Source organism: Leptopilina boulardi, unplaced genomic scaffold, assembly GCF_019393585.1.
Source record: "Leptopilina boulardi isolate dan_hultmark-lab unplaced genomic scaffold, ZJU_Lbou_2.1 LbouV2_342, whole genome shotgun sequence".
Lineage (NCBI taxonomy): Eukaryota > Metazoa > Arthropoda > Insecta > Hymenoptera > Figitidae > Leptopilina > Leptopilina boulardi.
The window spans coordinates 387,532-409,793 of NW_026137910.1; the positions used below are offsets into that span (position 1 = coordinate 387,532).

Consider the following 22,262-nt stretch of genomic DNA (forward strand, 5'->3'; position numbering starts at 1 on the left):
TCAATAATTAATTTAATTCTCTTTTATTTTTTATCACTTATTTTAAAACTCGATTGAAATTTATGAAATTTAAATATATAATCCTTTATTAATAATTTTTTAAAACTTACTTCAAATTTATATTTATATACAGTTATTTCATAAAAATTCACCTAGTAACAAGTGAATTGAATTAATTAAAAAAAAATAAAATCTGATGTCAATTTTTTTTTTACTTTAATATTAATCAATAAAGACTGATAAATTTTTAAAAATTTTTGGATCAAAAAAACTTTTATGCGATATTTTTATATCAAGCTGTTTTTTTTTGTGAAAAATTTTATTAAAATTGTGGAAAATAATTAATTTTGAGAAGACTTTTAGTTAAAAATTTTTTATAATTAAAATAAAAATAAAATAAAAAAAATACGTCTTTTTAAAAAATGTAAAAAAAATCGTTTTTTTGAAAAAAATTTGGAAGAAGTATAATTCGAGGCATGAAAAATATCTGTCACTTTCGTTTAAAAATATTATTATTAGCCTGAATGTATATTATAATGTATTTGATTTAAACTTAAAGGTTAATTTAGAATGGGCGCATGTAAATTTCCACTGAAATCCCAGTAGAACGTCCAAAATATGGCATTTCTTTATATTTTTGACACCTGTCTCACCCTGCTTTTCTCTGTATTCTAGTTCCGCGTCATGTATCAAAAAAAGCTACCATTCTCTGCAAAGTGTCACAATTCGGATGTTCCACTGATTATTTTCTATCTTATTGTCAACAAGTTTTTGACATGTTTCTTAACCTGAAAAATAATTTTTCTTGCATCGTTCGAAGATGATTTTAAGTTAAAGTCTATTCTATGTGTATTAAATTTACTGTATTTTTATCCAAAGTGCGCAATAAAATACAAATAAAATAATGTAGGTATACTAGATAAAATGTTTTTCATTTAAACTTAATATATTTAACTATGCATATCAAGAATATACTAACTTTTAATGAAACAAAATTTATGTTTAAATGAAATATATTTTATCAACAAAAAAGTATTATTGAATCAAACTTAAATATGTTTGACTTGTGTATCAAAAATATAGTAAGTTTCAATTAAACGTAATATGGTTGAACTACACCCAGAAAAGTTTCTTTGTTTCAAAGAACGTTTCTTTGAATCAAAGAAATTTGTGCATTGTTATAGGGTCAAAGAAAAATTTCTTTGATTCAAAGAAATTATTTCTCTATTTGCTTTTTATTGACTCAAAGAAATATTTCTTTGATTTTACGAAATTTTTTATTTGAATCAAAGAAATAAATGTTTATTTTAATGCACAAATTTCTTTAAATGGAAAATATATTAATTTCGTTTTGAGATTGTATATACGTTCGTATTTTGATTAAATTATAGTTTAAAAATATTAAATTAATTAAATATATTTTTGAAATACTTGAAATGTATTTCAAAGACATTTAATTAATTTAATGCGCATTTTTACATGTAAAACACTGAAAAAAAACTTCATGGCAGAATTTTGATCACGAAGAAAACAATCAAAAATCACTATTTACAACTAAAACAAAATTTAGCTTTTAATATAAAACTTTTTAGACCATAAATCCGATTATAATTATCATGCCTTGAACACATGAGGCAGACACAGCTGTTTACTAATTTACGTAATCTACGCAAACGCAGTCGTGGCAACACAGCGTACTTAAGTTCGAAACAAATATTTCTTTGATTCAAAGAAATTTTTCTTTAGGTTAAAAAAATCATTCAAAGAAAAAATTTCTTTTTCGTAAAAGCAAAGAAACATTTTTTTAATTCAAACAAATTTTACCTTTGATTCAAAAAGTGAGTTTAAAAAAAGTTTCTCTGGGTATAAAAATATCGTTTTCTCAGTAATACATTAATTTTTTTTAACAATTTTACACTTGATTTCTCAATTAAAAAAAAAAAATTATACTTTTTTTCTTAATATTTATTTAAAGCTTGCAAATAAAATTTTGACGAGTAATATGATGATAAGGTATAATATTAATAAAGAAATGAATTTTCAGAAATGATTTAATAATGGACATCGCGAGCAGTGTTTTTATAATAATAAATGAGAAGGCACATTAGGCACGTGTGGAGTTGATATATAACACTCAGAAACGTCAGGCAACTACTAATTTCAGGTGCGAGGAGCAATTATCGCATCTATATATATATATAAACTGTCTGGCCAGGTGTAATCTTGTGCGCTTAACTCATTCCTCTTCATAAAATAATCATAAAAGAAGACGGGTAAATTCAGAACAATTCTTAAAGGCTCTATAAAAATTTAAGTAGTACTTTTTTTTTGTTAATTTTAAACTGATATTTAATGATTAAAAAAATTATGATTTATTCTTGGTTTTTTAAACTAAGATTAGTTTTCAATTTTTCATAATTAATAATTATTCATTAAAATCAAAGAATTTTATTATAAAATTAAAGATCAATGATCCAAATTAAGAGTAAAATATAATCATTTTTCATGTTATATTTTACCATAAGCGCGATAAATTCTATTACATATTAAGAAAATCAAATTATCTTTCTGTTAGAGAAATATTAAATAAAGAGTTATATAATTGTTAAAATAAAATTTGAATTTAATTTAATTTTGCATATTTTTTAATGATAATAATAAAAACGAAGAGGTTATGTAATAAAATTTCAAATAATTATATTAATTCCAAGACATTGGAAAAAATTTCATTACATTTATATATCACTGCGGTGTTTTTTTTCAAATGTAATAAATAATGTAATATAAGATTCGAATGCTTGTAGTAAAAAAAAAAAAAAACACTTTTCCAATGAGATTGATGAACAAATGTGGGAAAATTTCCTCAAAATACCGTTTGGCATGGATTTTCTGTTAAATCCTCTACTGTTTGAAAGTGCACACCTCTATAATAGTATCTAGTGAAGTTCAATTATGCAAGGGGTTCCTTTGGATTAAGAGTTCTGGTTCTATATGGCTTTATATATATGAATCACTTTACGTTATAACAGTTCCCTCGTGAAATGGAATATAATGACCAAATTAAGGACAGACATTTACAAAAAGAAAAAAATATTTCTCCGTTTCTCCATAATTTACTAAATTTTTTGCAAATTTTTTAAAACAGTAATATATTTTGTAAAAATTTACAAAAGAAACTACGTTTTTTTTACAAAAAATTTTAAACATGGTTCAGTCGTAAAAAATAATTATTTTCGAATTTTTAAAAATTTTCTAAAAGAATTTTTTATAATTATTTATTTTATTTTTATTAATTTTTTATTAGTATTATTAGTAATTAATTTATTAATATTATTATTAATTACATATAATATTAGTTAATAATTTTTTAAACTTCTTTCATAATTATTTATATTATTTTCGATTACTAAATTTTAATACACTTTTTTCATAGTTCTACACAATAAATCATACACGGAAAAAAAAGGAATTGCTTACAGATGCTAACTGATGTTTGCTATCGGATTTATCGAAATTAGTAACCACAGCTAAATTTTTTGCTATGGCAACGAAAAAGTTTGCTGTTATAAACAATATCAGTCTTAATTTTTAAAAATTTTCTGTCACTGTAAACTTTTTTGACCCTATAGCAAATTTGTTCGCTGTCCTTATATTAGCTAACGTAATTTGATGTGACAGCAAATAGCTCACTGCCACAGCAAACTGTTTCTATGCGTGTAAGATTGATTTAAAAAAACTTGAGTTTGTTCACAAAAATAAAATTTCTAAAATAAAAAAATAAAAATGGTAAAATATAGTCAAAAATTACTATTTTTAATATTTCATAGTGTAATATACCCTATACTATATGTATATCCCTATACTAATAAAAGCGAACAAATTTGCTGTGGGATCAAAAAAGTTTGCTGTGACAGTAATTTTTTTATAAATTAAGACTGATATTGTTTATCACAGAAAATTTTTTCGTTGTCATAGCAAAAAATTTAGCTGTGATTACTAATTTTGATAGATTCGATAGCAAAAATCAGTTAGCATCGGTAAACAATTCCTTTTTTCCGTGCATACTTGATTTAAAAAGAAATTACCTAGTTTTAATAGTTTAATAGATCATTTTTCTAAGTGCGTAGAATACAAAATTTTTGCGTAGAATACAAAAAGATAAAAAAAAAACAAAAAAAAATGTAGTCAAATCAAAAGTATCAAAATCAACGATACATTGGAATGGCATATATAAATTTGAGCCTTATATTTTGTTTTGGGAAAAGAAATTAATAGCTATTGCCTCTGGGGCTGTCGATTGAGCGCGCGGCAGAAATACGCGAGACAGCGTGGCCCCACGGTTTCACTTTATCTCGAATGGCCCACACACACATATAGTATAAATACATTCACGTTTCATCTTGACAACCACGGTGGCGCGTAAGAGAGAGAAAACAAATCTCTGATCTTACCGAAACGCGATGATTTCGATTTGATGCGTTTGTTGACTGTATAATCGATAAATTTTTCTTATAGAGATTCCCAAAAAATGAGAACTGTGATCCGTTATTTTCATTTCTATTTTAATGGATTCCCAATCATATATGTATATACATATATTTGTTTTTTTTCTTTAAAGAAAAAAAAAAATGAGAAGTAAAAATAATTAACATTCAGCATTTATAATTTAAAGGTTGACAATTTTTTCTTCATTTCAAGAAAGTAAGCGCAAATTTATAGGCCACGTGGATTTTTAAAAAATATAAAACTTTTTTCGCAAGAATACTATGTTATGCTACCTATTCTCTAAATCTGAATTAGTCACTTTTGACTAATTCAAATGGAACCGATTCGTTTATTAAATGAAATAGTAACAGTAATGATTAATTTTTAGTCAAAAATGACTAAATAATTCATTAGTTAATCTAATTTTTAGCTTATGTTATATGACTAAAAAATTAGTAGATTTATGCCTACCATAACAATAAATACTGTTACAGGAAAAGTTACATCAAAATTACAAAGGAATTCACTAATATTGAGAATTTTCTTTTGGTAAGCATTTTACTGTCCTGTGTTTAATTTTTTGAATTCCATTTATTTATGTATGTATTTTAACTCATTTGCAATATTTCAATTTTAGAAGAATTAAGTCATCAAAGAGAAAACGTGTTTTAAAATTTATTTTTTTTTTTTTGAAAGACAGTAAAGAATGACAATTTAGAGATAAGAACTATATCCCCCGAAAGATATATAGTACTTTTTTTAATCAACTAAATGAACATCTAATTTTATGAGAGACAACATTCTTAAAAGTAAAAACATTATAGCACTCAATTTCAATATATGTGTTGACATTTTCTTTATTTCTAAAATATTGTTAAAATTTGAGAAATATCCGATAGTCCAAAGAACTCTACATGTATACAATGATCGAAATTGACCTCGAAATAAAATAAGTTGCATAATCTGGAGGAACTTGAAATTCTTATAGACCATCATTCAAGGTTTTCTCATTTAAACTTTCCCTCTTCTTGATAATGACAGAACGGGTTAAAATTCCTAAACAGTTGATTCACAGAAAAATATAATCTTACTACGTTCAGAATTTTATGAATGATTATCAGAGTGAAAGTAAATATGCAAAATAAATCAAACAATGTTCTTCAATTTAAGTAATTCATTTCTTTATTATAGTTATAAATTATAAAAGTTATAAAATTCATTTATCAAACAATTTCTCCTGTTTGTTTATTATTCGCGCATTTTTTTCCTATATGTATTATTAGAACTTTAATTTATTTATTATTCGAATGAAAATAAAGATGTATCTTGAATATATAATTGTTAACACATCCCTGGAAAATATTAAAATAGACTTTTAATGTTTGTACCATTTTTACCCCAGAACTTGAATAAATTTTTCTAATCTTATGACATATTACCCCACGTTTATGTCATATTATCTTATATTAATTAAATTTCCATTTTAACACTTCACCCCATTTTATTGATAATTTTACCATTCTTATGAAACCATCGCATCTAAAAAATAGTTTTTTTGATATTTTTTTTACTAGTTTACCCCATATATTACTAATTTAACCTGTACGTATTACTTTATACCCCGTCTTAATGAAATTTCAATCATTTTGACATTTTACTTACTTTAGTGACTTTTTTTAATTTTCCTAGTCATTTTACCCCATATTTGTAATAATTTTCAAAATTTTTAAATTTTTTACTCAATTTTTCTTTTATTTAATTTTAACTTTCATTTTATAATTGTAAACAATTTTATCTGCTTTGTGTCATATTACCCCATCTAGAGGAAATACCATAATTTTGCATTTTTACCCACATTAGTGACATTTTTTTTAAACTTTTCAAGTATTTTTACCCCATATTTATAATAATTCTACATGCCTTTGTGTCATTTTACCCCACTTTGGATAATTATCTTGCATTTTGGTGATTTTTCTATTACATTAATATTATTTTTATTGCCAGATAATTTTACACTATTCTAAAGACATTTTGTACTACTTTACCCCCACAGTAGTAATAATTTTATCGGCTTTTGTGTCACATTACCCCGGAATTTTTGACAAAATTTCACCCATCTTGTCGAGAAAACTTAGAAAGTACTATATGTTAAAAAAGAAATTTTTTTTAGAAAAATTGATTTATTGATTTGTTTTTAACTTTTTTTTTTTTATAAATATAATACAGAGAAATGAAATGTCGATGAGAGCAAAACTGTTAAAGAATGAGAGAGTCAATATGGCCCGAAAATAAAACTCGTGCGGCCTATATTAGCTAAAAAGCATTACGTATGCAAGCCGTTGGGCCTTGTTTATTCGCTTTATAATACACTCGCTCGTTTGCTTGCGTGCGATGAAATTTTCATCAGGCACTTTGGGATTTTTGCGGCGTTCGTTAAAGTCAAACTCCGCTCCCACGAAATACCGATCGTGGTACCAAACAAGGTGGTCGAATTAATCTTTTCGACAGTTTGGCTTCCGAAATTGCTATTTTCAAATTTTCTCCCCACGACAATATAAACAAAATAAAGAAGAAAAAAAAGAATTTATTTTTTTTCCCTACTTGCATGTAAATAACAAAAAAGATAATAATTTAAAAATAATAAAAAGAAAATTTATATAATTGTAAAAAAAATAATTTTCACAAAAGATTTGATTTTTTTAAATTATAAAGCAAAAAAAAATAGAAAAATTATTTTATTTTAAATTTTCTAAAATTTGCACAAATATGTATAATTTAAAATTTTACCGCTGAGGGGATTCGAACGCACGACGCATAACCGAAACCTAACTCATGTTTCTAAACGCCTTAACGATCACGGCCAAAAGTGAATTTAAACTTTTTTAACAGAATTATCTAGATAGACAATATTGCCAAATTTGAAATTAATGAAACTATTATTATAAGGAATTTAATAATAAAAAAAAAAATTTAGTAAAAAATGAAAGTAAATATGTTTGTCATTTGTCCAGATGAATCTGAACTCAGAACCGTTAGAATTTATCAGATATACGCCCACTTTCCATCCTTTACGATCTCGCACGTAGGTAAAAGATCAAACGTTCGAAATTCACGGGCGGTCTTCAACTCTCAAAAATTGACAAATGATAATTGTATAATTCATGCGCGAAAATTTGACTCATTTTTTGTTTGACAAATAATTCTCGCGGCTTTTCATTATTACAATTAAATTTTTTTCTTATTTATTTATTATAAGATTATTATTATACAATAACACAAAAATTATATCTGCAAAAAGAAATTAGAAAAATTAATCATAAAATATAATTTTATCATATAAATTTATGTAAGTAAATAAAAATAATTTAGTTAAAAAAAGAAATTTGTTTTCAATAAAGAAAATTTATTTCTTACTACATCACGCATAAATTTCTTGCGCGGATGAATTGAAATTACACTATACGATCTTTTTTATATCGCTTTTATTCCCATAAAAGTAGAACTCTACCGTGAAAATTGATTTCAATGTACAGTTTCTTATAATTTTACCTGCAGTTTTATTTTGTCTTTTTGGCGTTTTAAATTCATCGCACAATTAAACTATAATGTTCATTACTTTCGATAGTTTTTCACAAAGTTCTATATTCTATAAAAAAAACAAAATGTTCTAAAAATTAAAAAACATTGTAAAATAATCAGAAAATTAAAAAAATACACTGAGAGAAACGATTGGTTGCAATTACCATTTCGTTAGTAAGAGTATATTGTTTCTAATTTATATTAGTTACTGTTACCATTTAGTTAGTCAGCTTAACCATTTCGTTAGTAAGGTAACTAATTAAATAGTTATTCCAACAATCTAATTAGTTAAACCAACTAATAAAAAAGTTATGCCAACCAATAAAAATAGTAACCATAACTATAATAAATTAGCAGCAGTACTCTCTAAATCTGATTTAGTAGAAAACTACTAATTCACAGTAAAACCGTGAACGAATCGGACCTATTTCAATTAGTAGAAGAAAATAACTAATTTTTAGTAGAAAACAACTAATTTAACAGTCAAATTTAATTATTTGTGAAAAAATAACTAAAATATATGGTAGACATAAATCTACTGATTTTTTAGTCATGTAACATAACCTTAAAAATTAGGTTAACTAATGAATTAGTCATTTTTGACTAAAAATTAATCGTTACTGTTACTAATTCATTTAATAAACGAATCAGTGAAACTTCCTGATTGGAATAGCTAACTGTCACTGATCGAATCAGTTTTTCACGGGATCAAAAATATCAAATCATTTTTAAAAAGGTTTTGGGTCCATATAATATATTAAAAAGTATTTCTCTAGGCATTACTTGGATTGAAAATCTTTAAAAAATAATTTGACATTTTTGGTCCTGTGAAAAACAATTTTCGGCGCTGAGCATCGACGCCAACTTCATTGGAGATTATTTTTCACTGATTGAAACAATACTTATAGCTATTTCAATCAGTGACTATTCACTAAGAATCAGTGAGATTTCGCTAATTCAAATTTAGAGAGTACATAACGCAAAAATAACTAAGCGCAAAAGACGCTTAATTTAAAAATTGTTAAAATAAAGTCAATATATAATGAAAAACATAGAAATATGAACAAAATTTTCATATTTTTACAAATTTTATTACACAAGAATCAAAAATATAAATATTCTCTAAGTATAATTTACTTTAATATTTATTTTATATCAAATATCCCATCTGACCCCACGTTGCATGATAAGCTTACCGAAGATTGCAGTGTAAGGTTACAGCAAGATTGCACAATAAGATTATCGCAAGATTGCTTAGTAAACTTGCACGGTAAGCTTGGTACCTAAAAATTTTTTTTAAATGTTTCATTCAATTTATATAATAAAATTATATAAATTAGACGAAACATTAAAAAAAATTTTTAGGTTTAAAGTAAGGTTATTTGGCAACCTTGCACCAACCTTGCTACAAGCTTACCGTGCAAGCTTACTGAGCAATCTTCCGATAATCTTATTGTGCAATCTTGCAGTAATCTTACACTGCAATCTTTCGGTAAGCTTACCATGCAAAATTGGGTCAGGTAGGACATTTGAAGCTTGCCGCAAGGTTGCTGCAAGCTTACGTGCTATCTGGGATAATTTACAATATTCTGCAGTATACTACTACAATATAAAAATATCACAATGAAGAACATAACCTATATTTTTACAGTTTTTCTATGCAAACTCGATTTGAATCACGTTAGGTTCATTTTAAGTAATTTTGAAGTTGGCTGTTAACTCATTTTGATGCAGATCTCATAATGAGTTTCAACAGAAATGAGTCCAGTTTTTTTCTGTGTTTGATCGTTTAGAAATTAGAATTTTTTTAAAAAAAAAATAAGGTTTGAATTATAAATTTTCGACTACTTTTTTGAGGTACGTAAATTCTAGAAATGTAAATATATATAGGCAACGAATTTCGAGAGATTATATGCGGGCTTTGTATGGTGTTAAAATTACACATGGATGTTGAAACACCATTCGTGACTGTCATTTCGTGGCGAATTATCTACGTATAACTTTCTCAATACATATTTACAAGTCATTATCCGGTAATTGACACAAGAACCCCAAAAACGTGAAGAGAACTTAACTAGCGCAGTACGGTAAGTATATATGTACAATATTATATAGAGTGACATATCAAAGTACTGAGACATACACAGAAGATTATGTTTACACATGTTTAAAATAATATCTAAACATCTTTTTTTTCAAATTTATAGGAATTCCATATATATTTACTGTTACTTTTCGAAATATATATAGAGTTTGATATTTAAAAATGGAAAATACCGCAGCGATGAGATTATGTGCACGCTTAATTTCTAAAGAAAACATTCCGAGTTTTCAATATTATATTTACTGTTGTTAATCTAAACGATTCATGTATGGAAATTATTCTCTCATTTATTATCCATAATATTTCACTTTAAAATAAACAACACGCATTAATCGTTCATTTTACTCTTTTACAATAAATATTTAATGGAATTGTTAATAATCATGTTTATATTATACTTAAAGTACCTATATATATTATCGTAAATTTAATATATTTACCATAGCTTATGTTAAAATTAATGTTTCACATTAAACTTTAATTTAAAATTTAAAACACCCTGTAGGAATATTAAATTTTGTATATATATATATATATACGTATTGTACACGGAAAACAGAAGTTGAAGAAAAAAAAATTCTAACTCCGTTTACATCATTGAACTAATATTGATTCTTCTTAAAAGTTATAGAGAAATATTCTTCATTTCATTTTTTTTGGCTATTTGCAATTTCTGGATAAATGAAAATTCGCCGGTTTAAGAATTCCATTAAATAACAATTCGCATTAAATAAAATAATTTGGACAAATTAAGAATCGGTGAATTGGAAATTCTAGCATTTAAAAATTCGAATTCTTTTTTCTACTAAAAAATATTATATTCTTATTTTGCTCAATGTAAGCAGGAAGTTATATAAAATCGTTCTATATATAATTTCCATTTTGTTAAAATGAGAGGAAAATAAAACTTGAATAACTATAGGATTAAGGAAACCTTAAAAGATACACATCCAAAATAGGTTCACATCGTCTTAATATTTTATTACCATAAGGTTGGTATATACTGGAAACGAAGCTTTAAATTTATAAATTCCGTTCTATATATGTATATATAGTATACGAAACTGGAGTGTCTTTATTATAGATAAGATGAAGTTGACGGTGGAAAAACGTAGTTATAATGGAACGTGAGGATATTTTCAAATATTGCAATAAAACTTTGCAGAAACTTACTACAGTGTCCGACAAGGCTGCTACACTGTTCCCGAGCAATACTCGGGCCTTTTTGGAAACTTATCAGGGCCTTTTCAGTTTTTATTTAAAACGATCTATTATGTAAGATTATTGTCAATTTAAATAATTGACAGCTTTTTATTTCTAACTAATGTTATATTTAAGTTTATTAATACACGGTATATAAAACATTTAAGAATAATTTTGAAAAATCTCGCACGTATGGGGGATCGAACCCAGGACCCTTAAAACGTGAGTCGTATACTCTGACGCTCTCAGCCACGCTTTAGCTTAATGTAAAAAAATAAATTTTTATTTTATTCACAAAAACAAGTTTTGTATAAGCTGGCTATTATCACAGAAAAAACCTGGTGCAACAAAAATGAGCCAGGTTGGTGGCGCCACTGTCTATGTCGTTTAGCATTGTCTCATTTTGAGATGCAACAAAAATGAGACTAGGTTTTTTCTATGATGGTACAAATTTTGTGTTTACATAACTCAGATAAAAAAATTGTTGTCATAATAAAACTTACAGAAAATCTTTAAAAGAATGTCCACAATACGACTAAATAGTTTAAAAAATGTGTCAATAAAGTTCAAAATTTTAGTTGGAACAAAAAAAGTTCCTATTTGTGTACCATAATAGCCACGGTTGACGGTATAATATAGAAATATAGGTGAAAAATTTACCAAGAAAGCTTTCTCTATTATTCTCTCGAAAAAATTTCGACGTCGCTACTTCGATATTTGAATATTAATTATAAACTAAAATAAGAAAGTCTCTTTTTCCCTCTCATCGTTGAGACTTCTCTTAATGCGTCAAAAAGGTATATACTCTGCATGTATAAAGTGAGGGGAGGGGGAACTTGCAAAAGAGAAAACAATAAAACATTAAATTGCGGGAAGAAGGTGAGAATCTGCCTAATGGCTTATAATGGGTTATAACGGTAAAACCAATTATCTTAAAAAGCTCTTTTTCAATGCATATAAGCGAATCGCCAATACGAAAATTAGTCAATTATTGAATGCAAATACAGCCATATATATTAGGGTTGCTCAAAAGAAAAAAAATTGAAATTTTAATCAGCAGAACCTCTAAAATGTTTCCTTTTCAAATAAAAAAAAATTTTGAAACAAGAAAAATTTTTTCTTGCACGACGTTTTTTTTATTTTTTCAAAAAAATTCGTATAGGAACGTTCACAAATGATGTCACGTACTGAGAGGGAGGGGGAGCGGTCTTTGCCAAACGTGACACAATGTATTTTTTCTATAAGAAAATATAGTAAAATAGCGTGACAGGGGGGGGGGGGGTCGGGTAAAAATTTTGAAAAAGTGCGTGACATCATTTGTGAGCGTTCTCTATTTAATTCTTTCAGGGTTTGAAAAGCAATTATCAAGAAAGTAAATCATTTATTTGTAATTTTTAAAATCATTTTATTTTCTACAGCAACAATTTTTTTTACTAACATCTCTGATAAGAAGCTAAAGTTTTTTTTACGTCGGCAATTCTTTTTATATTCTGAAAATGGAATTTCTTCTTCAAATCACTAAAATAGAAAATTATATATTTTCCCTTTATTTGACAAAATGTAATTTAAGAGAGAAATTTATTTAATTAATCTACCTTTCTTAAAGATATTCAAGATTCAAGATATATTAATTTATTTTCCAAAAATATTCAAATCTGCCTAAAACGTCATTTTCGCAAATTTTTGTCTTTAGTCTTTGCGCGCCGCCCACAAATTATTTAATTTATTGGCACACTCTTTTTAATGAGAAAAGAAACACTTTTAGCCCTTCAGCGACTTGAAATTATTCTTTTTTCTCCTCATATATTTTTGTACAAATTATTTTTGGCAAAAATCCACTTTATACAATTTTGCTAAATAGAAATTCGATAATTTCAGATTCGACGGCATAAAAATTTTTAAAAGTTAAATATGGATATTAGCATTAAATAATAAATTATTCGTATTAATGAATAATTTACTTTATTTGGAGTTGAATCGATAAAATAAAATTTTATCAAATAATTTTTATTTATATTAAAAAACCAAATATTTCACTGAAAAAAATTAGTTAATTGTCATCCAAATTTAAAAAGTCATTTATTAGATTCAATAAATAGTAGTAAATAATTATTTACTTAATGAATATAAGATATATATTACATGCTTAATAATTGAGCGTGAAGGCCAACTTTTTAATTTGCATTTGCTTTGGGAAAAAAGTAAAAAAATTTTTGAAACCAATAGTTACTTTAATTTATTCATAAAAAATTCCAGAAAATTAAAGAAATTCCCAGACTTTTCCTTGAATTTCCCTGGCCGTTAGACACCCTGTTAAATTATACCAAGACCACAAAAAAAATCGAACTTTTTCCAAGGCAAACCGGAATATGATTTTCTGATGTATTTTGATGCGCCGAACACGAATCTGAAATCCGATTTGCTCCATCACGTCAGGATTTTTTTCTAACCTCAAAAAACATGTCTAATCACACAAGTTTATATAAAAATATATAGATATACTAACCTCGTAATGAAAAACTATATAAATAATGACGCTAAATTTAAAAATGGTTAAACTATTTTTTCGATATTATGATCAATTAGAAAAATAATACCCTAATTATAGTAAAAAAAAAATGTAAACGAAGAATATAGTATAGAACAGATTTAAATTGCAAACTTCACCATCAAGTCTTAGATGTTCTAATTAAGAAACGTTCCAATTTCATCACGAAAACGTGCACACGTTTTCGCGGAGAACTTTTTTAATAATTCCCCTCGAATCTTCGTTCTACGTTCTCATTATAAACAAAGAAACTAGATATTATAATATAATTTGTCAAAAGATTTAAAATCAAAGTTTGACAATGATTTCCGTGTTTGTCTGTCATCACGAAATTTAAATTCTAATTCTTATTTAAATATGTTATAAAAATAATTATTTAACAAACGATTTTAACTGAACATAATTTTTTCCAAAAAAAAGTGTATAACTACACTGAAAAAACAGATTTTGTGTTTGCAATAAAATCGTTCGGTTAGGCAACTTTTGTTCTTGTAACCAAATTATGGTTGGCTGATTCAATGTCGTAGAGTTACCTCAACCAAAGATTTGGTTAGGCCAACAAAATTATTTGGTTGAACATTTTTAAATTCCAACCAGAATTTGGTTACGACAACAAAATAATTTCGTCTAAAAAACTATAAATTAACTTTTGTTGTCGTAACTAAAATTTGGTTACGACAACCAAATAATTAAAATCGCTTTTAGCTCGTACTTTAAGAGAATAATTAGTTTAAATCTCTTACGAAGATAGGTAGTCCAGCGGATTAATTTTACAAAAAAAAACTGTTGGTTTGATCAACCAAACATTTTTGTTGACCTACGAAAAAAAAATTTGATTGAGCTAACCAAATATTTTTGTTATGCCAACAAAAAACACTCAACCAAATTTTTTGGTTGACTTAAACAAATAGTTTGGTTGCTTCAATACCAATAAAATATTTTGTTGGACCAACCAAATGTTGGTTACTCTGACTAAACATTTTTCTCAGTGTAGATCTTCTAAAATTGTTTGAAATTAATTTTCATTAAATTTTTGTTTGCGTTATGAACAATTTTTCCAATTTGAGGTTATGTCAGAGCCTTTATTCTCCTTAATTTCATATTGGTATAAACTTCTAACCTCAAAGTTTCTATCAATTAAACTAACTTGAAACTTAAAAATAAATATCTACGTATTGTGTTTAAAATCTTTACATAGAAAAAAGAATTTTTAATTTAAATATAGAAATCTGTTTGAACGTTTTTGTTAAATTTAACGCAGTTTGTAAGTTTTATTATTTCAATTCCAGTAGAACGTTCGAAATATGCCACAACTTTATATTTTTGACACCTGCCTCACCCTGCTTTTCTCTGTTCTAGTTCCCCGCCATGTATTAAAAAAAAGCTACCATTCCCTGCAAAGTGTCACAATTAGGATGTTCCACTGATTATTTTATATTTATTGACAAGATTTTGACATGATTCTTAACCTAAAAAATAATTTCTCGTGTATCGTTCGAAAATTAATATAATACAATTAAAGATAGTTTAACCAAGAATTATTTTTCATTTATATTTAACTTATCAAGAACATAATATCTTTGAATCAAACAATATTTATAATTAAATAAAATATGTTTTACTAACAAAAATATATTTTTGAAATGTTTGACTAACAAATATTATACTAAATTTTTGTTGAAATAAAAATATTGTTTTCTCAGTGTAAAAATGTACAATTATTTAACTACTTCAGATTTGGATAGAAGAGAAATAAATAATGATGAAAATTGAAACGTGAAAAAAATTTCAATATGCGATTGAAAGTATAATAATATGAAAGTGTATTTAGTGTGTTTATATTTTGTTTCCTAAGCGAACTGTGTAAGCAAAAATGGCAGTGGTCAGTTTTTCAGATGGGAATGCCAATCATGTACCTGACCTGCATCCATATTAAACATCTAGGACGTAGCTGGGAGATTCCTTCTTGAATTTATGAATGTCGTCTGCTGTAAAGCGACCATGTGCACGTTTCCTGGTTGTAAAGGGAGATATATGAACCTTATGGGACAACGTACATTAAATACACATAAGACTTTACTCGCTGTGACCTTATACACAATAGCTTTAAGGCCTGTTGCAAATGTATCTCAACATTGCAATATACTCACGTACTTATATGGTCAGTAGAAAACCAGAAATTAAAGAATAAAATGCGAATAACGATTCAACGAAGGTAATATGGGGATAAAAAAATTGCGCTTCACAGCTGTAAAGAAGAAATATCAATAAAATTCAATATTATTATCTTCCATACATATATATTGTGATGGAATAATATATTTTATAATTGTAAATTCCTTACCAGTATTTCTAGTGCTCAATACTGGCGCAGGACTGGTGCCAATACTGCACCAGTAGTCAATTTTTGAACGAAGCTGAAGTACTCAACGTTCACACTAAAAAATAATACTTACTTTCAGTTCACTTTTGACTCGACTTTTGACTAAAACCGTTAACATTAGAACCATTTTTACAGAATTTCAGCCTTGAGTGTATGATTTTAAGTCCTAAAATTGACTTAATCTAGTTCTAGTTCTAAGACTAATCTTTGATAGTACCGAGTAGCATAATGATGGTACCGGATAATATCTATACTTTTTACCATCTTAAGATCATAAGTTCTTACCATCTATTTCTCTCCGTGGATATTTAAAGAAATAATTTTTTAAAATAAAAAATTCTAGAATTTTTTGCCTAATGATAGAACGTCCAACAGCCTTCCGGCAGGATGAAAAAGACTCACGTGAGTCTCTCCGAAATCGCTTTATAAAATTAACATGGATTCAGATAATCCAAAAGTAAAATATATCGTTCGAAAGGTAAAAACACAAGCTTTTAGCGCATGTAAACATAAAGTTTGTAAATTAAAATCCCTAGGCTAGGGAATTCAAAGAAAAAGGACGTTTTTATAGGGGTTTTTTGACGAATCCAAAAAAATATTTAAACTGAATTTTTTTTAAAATAAACTATCACATTTTATTCTTTGAAGGCTTCAGAAGAAAATGAGAGTAGTTAGACCGAAAAATATTGGTTTTTGTAGATTTTACAGTGAATTTACGAAAAACTGTTTTTTTGGCTTGTTGCAAACATGCAAAGTTTGAAGGCTTCGAAACATGGTTTAATATTTTTTTTTTAATGTCTAACGCATGAATTTTTTCGTTTTTACGTCTACTTTAATAAGAAAGGGTGACAGAAAAAAATTTTGAGTTCCCTTTTTACCATCCTCATATATATAGGGCCATCTAAAAAAGCCTTCCGGCAGGACGGGCGCTTGGACGTTCTATCACTAAGAAATATGTTTTTATAATTTGTTGATTAATGAAAACTACAAGAAATATATTTTTTAGGCAAAAAATTATAGAATTTTTCATTTTAAAAAATTATTTCTTTAAAAATCGTTTATGATAAACGTTGTGTACTTCAGCTTCATTATAGGGTTGCATTAAAATATAATAGAAAATAAATTGACAATAAATATATATATTTTAACAAATAAATAAGGGGAAATACTTTTGAGAAATTAAAAAATAGATCGAATGTGTTATTTAAAATTAATATTTCAATAATTGAAAATGCTTAAATAAGCATTTCAGAGAGGGAAATCAATTGTTGAAATAAGCTACTTGCAAATGCTGCGACACTAACGATTAATGCCAATCAAATTCCATCATCGTGTCAGGAATGCAAAATTGCTTCCCGATTTGCCCCGAAATCAATGAATATATAAATAAGCGCAAGAGAAGCTTTTATATATACCTATATACCTACACGATGCTGTATGTATGTTGGACGACAAAATTATTAATCTGTGTCACCACAGTATATTATTAACACAACGAATTTTCTCATCCAATTCTGCAAATTAAACCCGATAATTTAATATTCACGTATATGCACATTGTGTTAACCATTTTCAATTATAAATTTTTTTTCCATCTAAATATTATAATAATGGAATTATTATATTATACTTTTAATATATATATATATAAATTTTTTCCCTATTTTTAGCTTGTATTTAATTATTTTATAATGAGCATTTATTTATGAATTAATTAGTACAAAATTTATTAATTTATCAATTAGTATTGAAATAAAAATATTGGATTAAGATTAAAAATATTTTCTTTATTATTTACGCCTTTTAAAATACATATATAAACTTTTTTAATTATAAAGCAAAAAATCCACGTCGGTTATTTTTGTTATAGGATAAATGTTCTAATTACGGCGCGTTTCGGGTCAAAACACCTTTGAAATAGAAAATTCGACATTTCTATTGTATTAAGTCAATTTTAGACTTATATCAAACTAAAAGCTTATTTTATTTAGATATTAAAAAAAATTTAACTTTATAAAAATCGATTATTTAAACAAATATGAGAAATTAAAACTAATAGCGTAATTTTCTATTACGGCGCATTTGTATCAGTTTCGGTGACCAAAATTACGTGTATTTTGAAGATACTTTGCCCACTGTAATTGGAGCTAATGGAAATCTTAAAAATGTTATATATTATAACATAAATAATAATAATTAATGTAATAATGTAATAATAATAGAAAATTATTTCATATAACGATTGTGAGAATGACTTATTGAATTTTTTTGTTACTTTTTTTATCTTATTTTTCTGCATAGTTTGTGCTTTAGCTTTTTTTCAATTATTTTTGTCAAAAAAATTTTTGGTTTTCTTATTTTATTTTATGTTTTTTTATTATATGACAATTATTATTGTGTTTAATACTTTTTGTTAACATTAGTCTATTTTTAATTCTTTTATATACTTTGTCTTAAAAATGAGATAAAGTTGTAAAAGTACAGAAAACATGCGGTTTTATTCCATCTTATATTGGGTCGAATTAAAAATTTCTTGAAGACTGACAAAGAAACTGATCTTTTTTTGAAGATGGAGGGGAGGAGGAGATGACTCAGTAATGTAATGCCAATTTTCGATGACACGATAAATTGGGTTTTATGAATCGGTGATGACATTTTTGAGATCCGTTACATTGGAGGTCTTACAATCGATCTTGATCGTCTCGATATATTCTCATTATTATATACGAATGATACGCGATTTTATATAAATTATTTAAAATTCCGCTATGAATCTTCGATAAATATATATGTGTGAGATAGATAAAAATAATTTTTTATTTTAGTAAATTTTTTTAACACTTCAAAGATTGTAATTTAATTTTTTTAACACATTATTTAAAAAAATTACTATGCAAGTGTACTGAAATAAAAAAATTACAATTACTCAAAAATTGCCATTTCTTTTTTTTCTAAATTAGAATACTTATTCTTTTGCACAATTATTAAACTTACCGCTATTGATTGTTAAAATTGGAATCCAGTTGAGAATTGCACTGTATTTGGAAAGATCACCGAATTCCGTTTCCAAATTAATTTTGCCACACAATTGTTTCTTAACACAAAAATTTTAATCCTCCAATAATTTTTCATTCACAGACATTTTTCACATGAATATAAGAAAACCAATTTCCTATGGTTTATTTTTTTCAACGAAACTAAAACTTGATTTGTGTGAAAAAAGCACTAAATTTTGTATATAAAATTTTTTTTTAATTGTCTCACTGTGATAGTAAAAAAAAATAACGTGTTTTATAGAAGAATTCACTTCTATGTAAGAGAATAGAAAAAATCTCAATGAGTATTGGTGACGATTCGTTGGCAAATGTGCGTATAGCTCAAAGCTCAGTAGAGAACTGAACTCAGTAGTGCCATGCCGGCCGGCTGACTGACGAGCGAGTTTCCGAGTCGCTTAAACCAATCGGAACTTCCTATCGCTCCACGTGCATGCAGAGAACATGAATGCATTTTCTTTATAATTTCACGCCTGCAATTGCCAATTTGTGATATGTACCTTTTATTATTCACGCTCTCCCGTATCCCTCCCTCCTACCACTCCTCCCCTCTCACTCTTTCACCCTTTCTCTCATAATCTAATAGTTAACCATTTAAGTGGAAGAGTTCATTTTCAAACAAAAATTACCATAAACTGAAAAGAAAATATTCTTCGTTTAAGAGGAAAATTACTCTTTTGAAATCCTCTACAATTTTATAAACAATTATATATTTTTATCTCATTCTATATAAGATTTTTATTTAAAAAAAAATTTTTTTTAGGTTATTTTTTTAAAAATCTTTATGGAAAAATATGGAAATACGTGAATTATTTTTTACTAAAATTTTTTTTCCAAATGAAAATTAAAGGTACACACGTGGACAGATATGCCTTCACATTTTTGTCCTTTTCTAAACTCACGTGTTGCCATGACAACAAGTGAGTTAGAAAAGGACAAAAAAGTATAGGCATTTACGGCCAAAAGTGTAAAGTAGAACGTCCGAAATGTGACTTACTTTTATTTTTTATACTTGCTTCACCCTGCTTTTTTCTATAGGGATCTGAAACCATGACGTCACAAAACTATATGGCCGTCGACAACAGGGTCAGTTTGTGGCAAATACATGTGAATTCACAGCAAATTTAAAAAATTATTTGATAACGGAAAAAAAATATCAGCATAGCTGAAATATGTCGTTTCAGTAATTCTATACCTTCATGTAAAAAATTTAACCGAAAGGGAAAAGGTTTTACGCGCGAAATATGTTATATATTGTGGAAAGAAATCAACCGGCTATTTCTTGGTTGATCCAAATAATGTAAATATAATTGCTTTTTGTTTGAAATCTTCGAGAGTTCGAGAAAACAATATTATATTATAATATTATAAATTTTTATTTTATTTTCTTTTCGATAATATAAAAACAATTAATATTCTAATTTATAGGTTATGTTTAATTATTTTTTAATACCATTGCCATTCGAGTTGAAAACTAATGAATTATTTTAATATTCGTTGTTTATGCATGGTATATTTAAAATTATTGTTTTAAGAGGTCAACTTTTTGAATATTTATATGAGAATAATTTTTTAAATTGATATAGAATTGAAGCAGAAAATCTAAGTTCTATGTTGACACAAGCTTTGTACAATCAACAACAGAACAATATCGCTTACTTTTTGTTTCTTTTGGGCTGAATTTGATTCCCTGAATGTTTTCCTTTTTATTAGAATCACTAATTTTTATAATCACTTTAATTTGAACAAAACTTTTAGATTAGAAATTGTAAAACTCGACGTTTGCACGTTTAAACAAATGTGAAATTTTGAATCTGACCCGTTAAATTAGTTTCAGAATAGATACCAGATAGCGTGTCGCAGTATTTCAGATCCCTATTATAGTCCAGGCCTTAAAGGCCTGAGCAGAAGAGAAACGTAATCGGAATCGTAACCATAATAATGAGTTAGAGAAGGACAAACAATATGTCTATCCTTCTCGAATTCATTCTTCCTGTTGCGTTTGCGATTACGTTTCTATTCTGTTCAGGCCTTCCGCGCCATGTATCGAAAAAAGCTATCATTCCCTGCAGTGTCACAATTCGGATGTTTCACTGATTATTTTATATTTGTCAACAAGTTTTTGACATGATTCTTAACCTAAAAAATTATTTCTCATGTAACATTCGAAGATGTATCATTCGATAAAAAAATTTGATAAATTTTTTCAAAATTTTGGCTTTAAGGGTATGTGGGAACCTTCCACGTGACCTAGTATGGGAAAATGTGTTTTGGTAGTATACATTTCACTCTAAAATGAGAAAAGATTTTTGTCTAAAATTTTGAGTGATGATAGATTAGGGTACAAGGAATCTCGCTGTTCTTCGAAAAATACATAATTTTGAGTAAAATTATTAAATAATTATGTTTAAAAAGTGAGATTTTTAAACGAAAATAAAAAGAAACATGGCGGCGCATACACAGACGTTGCTTGAGAGTGTCAGTGCTCCAGTAAACAGCGCCAATTCGAACGAGTGGCCGCTGAATGAACTACGATTAAATACATTGTTTTACTATTTATTGCTTTATTTTTATTATTTTCGCGTTAAGTTATAGTAAATGAGAAGAATAGCGAGATTTCTTGTACCAAACTAAATCATTTTTCCAAAATTTTAACCCGAAATCATATTTTATTTCAGAGAAAGTTTCAAACCACAAAAAAACGTCCTTTGCCCACATACCCTTAATAAATAAAATTAAAATTTTATTTATAAAATAATTTTGTAACACTCTTTTAATAACTAAAAAAAAGTTGACGATTATAGTGAATGTTTCACTGAGTAAAATAAGCTATTTTTTTATAAAAATTGGAAAAAAATATTGATTTTTGTCTGTTTTCAATGAAAAAAAGTCAAAATTAATTATTTA

General features: G+C 26.6%; 1 protein-coding gene across 5 annotated transcripts in view; it reads right to left on the reverse strand.

The window, feature by feature from the left end:
* Positions 1-22,262, reverse strand: part of LOC127285909 (uncharacterized) — a 179,451-nt gene that overhangs the window by 26,757 nt on the left and 130,432 nt on the right. The window contains exon 1 of one of the 5 annotated variants that reach the window (XM_051312123.1): positions 19,297-19,759. The exons of the other annotated variants lie outside the window; for them this stretch is intronic. The gene's annotated coding sequence lies outside the window, so the exon portion shown is untranslated. Of the gene's footprint in view, positions 1-19,296; positions 19,760-22,262 lie in introns of those variants that run through there. 5 annotated transcript variants of the gene reach the window in all.